The sequence below is a fragment of the Cynara cardunculus genome, assembly GCF_001531365.2.
Source record: "Cynara cardunculus var. scolymus isolate 2C chromosome LG 9, CcrdV1, whole genome shotgun sequence".
In the NCBI taxonomy this organism is placed as follows: Eukaryota; Viridiplantae; Streptophyta; class Magnoliopsida; order Asterales; family Asteraceae; genus Cynara; species Cynara cardunculus.
This window is the reverse complement of record NC_037536.1, coordinates 1,698,887-1,702,201: the sequence shown is the minus strand read 5'-3', so window position 1 is coordinate 1,702,201 and position 3,315 is coordinate 1,698,887.

Sequence of the window (3,315 nt, the reverse complement as noted above, 5' to 3'; positions counted from 1 at the left end):
TTGCTTAATAAAACTTTTTGAGATAATTATTAGGATCAATTTGATGCTAACAATCTCCCCCCAAAGTTTTATGAAGCAAGCATCTTCATGAAGTCTTCAGATCTTCTCTCCTCTGCTTTCTTGATTAAAGCTTAGAGTGGTTGGTCTGGATGGAATTTTCAAGCTCCCCCATGAATGTAGCTCTTTGTTCTTCATTTTCAACTCTTAGATCAAATCAGATTCAATGTGAATGCAGCACCACTGATTGCACAAGATGCATCTTTATCTGCCGATAATCCAGCACATTCTTTGAAGCACAGAATAGCCACTCACCCCAATAGTAGCAAATTCATCCAACAAGGGATAGATAAATGTATGAATTACTTGACAAAACAATGCAAACAGTCTTATGACAAAGAAACTTTCATTGAACCGCAAGTTGAGTAGGAATTCAGCTTTAGAGCTTGATTCAATTGAAGATAACTTGAATAACCGAAGCAAACACCATTGATATTGGAAAGCGGAGAGAATAATTAACATTTAAGCTTTATGACTTCAAGAAACAGCAGGTCAATTCAAAGAAAATTGACAGAATTGCTGTTAAGGGCAAAACATGAAGGAAATTGCCACAAACATGTAGGATTGGTGATTACAGGCAAAAAAAAGTTTAAGCTATAATATATCAAATCCACAAAAAGAGAGAAGATGAAAGAATACACAAGATATTGGCGATAAATATATGTTTGGCAAATAAAACGCCAATTGCCTTAGGCTGTGAGTAACATGAACTCTTGCTAAAACGCCTACGCGTAGATTTGAGAAAATCAAGGTTCAATAACTCTACTGACTCCAAGAAACTCTATAGACCAAAATATTCAAGATCAAAATAAGTTTGAATTCATCCAAGAACAAATCCCTTAAAAAGGAATTTGATTAAAACGTTTAAACATATGATGAAATCAGAGTTTTTGGGACCAAACTGCAGTCGAACAGGAAGCAGTTCATGAGAGTATTTTTCAAGAAAGTTGAACCTACTGCCAGAAAGATCGTATCGATAGAAGTTAATCGATTTGGCTTTGATACCACTTGTTAAAACCCAGATTTGACAATAGAAAATTTTAACAAGGAAATTCAAGAGAAATTTGTAGAAGAAGAAGAAGATGAAATAGAAATCGACGGCGCTTTCTTTATTGAATGGAAAATTACAAACTCTCAAGAACCCTAATCGACTCTCATAAGATGTATCTGAATCTATGTGTTTACAATGAATTCTCTATTTGCTCTCRTATCTTTTTCTCTACCTGAAACACTACTTATATAGGCAGTAATTCATGATATCTGAATAAGATAAGCATTATCCAGAATAGGATTAGCCTTATCCAAAATAGGATTATGAAGATAGTCGTCTTGAAGGACCAGAGGATAGACCAGAGGATAGACAGACCAGAGAGGCTCTGGTCCTCCAGAGGCTCTGGTCAATACAACCAGAGGCTCTGGTCCTCTTCACCTCCAGAGGTTCTGGTCAATACAACCAGAGGCTCTGGTCCTCTTCACCTCCAGAGGCTATGGTCAATACAACCAGAGGCTCTGGTCCTCTTCACAGAGGCTCTGGTGTTTCTTACAAAGGCTCTGGTTCTGTTGCCTTCAAGAGGCTCTGGTTCTTCCTCCAGAGGCTCTGGTTCTTCTTATAGAGCCTCTGGTCGTCCATACTTGGTCGATTTAGCACAGCGGCTGGTCTTCTTCCAGACTTAGATGTTTTGGCACAACATCATCTTCAGATGTTCCATTCTTAGCCCCGATTGCTTAATAAAACTTTTTGAGATAATTATTAGGATCAATTTGATGCTAACAGTTGGTATCAACGCCGGATTGCAGGAACTTGATTGAAGAAATCATCGAGAATAGCACAATTTTCTGGAAATTCTATGATTTTTTTATGATCATAAGTGTTCTTGAAGACTCATCTTTGTTCTATACAATTTTTTTTTCTCAAATCTTTTTTTTTTGGATGTTTAATCATTAAATTTGTGATCATTGTGTACAGTTTGATGTCGTGAATCAGTTTTGTTCTTACAACTTCATGATTTGATCATCAACAGTAAAGATTTGTAGAGTTTTTATGAATTTTGATGTTCTTCGTGTTCTTATGCAAACTCATCAAAAAGTTAGATTTTGATCTATATTTTGTATGATTTTTTGTAAAGTTTGTGTTCGTTTGTTGATTTGATCTTAGTTTGATTGACATTTATGTTTGAATCTTGTTTGTCGTCCTGATTAGAAGCAAGTTTGAGCGATTTAGCAATACATAGTGAGCGGACTTATTGTCAGATATTAGTTTGTCTAGACTAAGTGTTTAAGCGATTTAAGAGAACTCGGACATTCCTTGACCGAATTCGGTCACTAGGAAAGCTAGGCTTGAGCATATTCGGTTAATAAGGAAGATACATGATGAGTGATTTTCATGTTGCTTAAGCGGATTATGGTCTAGTGTGTTGGGCGATTTAGCTCACCTTTTGAGCGGATTAGGAACATAGCTTTGGGCGGATTTGACCGATTTCTTGCACAGTTTTGAGCGATTTAGCTTACATCGCACACCTTTTAATTTCATCACATACTTGAGCGATTAGGAGTTAACCGAATACGTATACTTTGTGAGCGGATTTGACCGGATTCTTGCATAACCTATGAGTGATTAAGTCTTGCTCTTGAGTGGTTTAGGTTGTATGTTGAGCAAATTAGGCAGTGTGTTATGTGAGCGATTTACGTGAACATGGAGTAGCGAATAAGTTACATGCAGTGAGCGGATATAGGCTATTTGTTCAGCGGATTAGGAGTCTAGTCTTGAGCGGTTTAAGAGACTATGGTGACCGATTTAGGCTTAGTATTGAGCGGACTTAGAACATAGTGTTGAGTGGATTTATACTTGGTATATACTTCAAGTTTGAGGGATTTAAATCTTGTGGTATCTTATAGTGAGTGAGTTCATTCAAGAACAAGTTACTGTTACCACCTCTTGAGTAATTGTGTAATTTTTTTTTTGTATTGTATTTCTTTAATCAATTTTTCTTGAACTGCATAGATCCTATATCTGATCAATCTTACTTTTTTAATGGCAAATATCCTAAAGAAGAAGAATCAAGATATGAGAGCTCAGATTACTGAACTGAAGAAGAGCATTGTGAACTATAAAGAAAAATACATAAATATATTTTCTGAGAATCATGCTAATGAGGAATATATTAAAGATTTAAAAAGGGATCATAAAGAAAATTGTGAAAGAATCGAGAAGGACTTTGAGTATAAGATTGAAAAACTTGAGAACACTCTCAGCTCTGT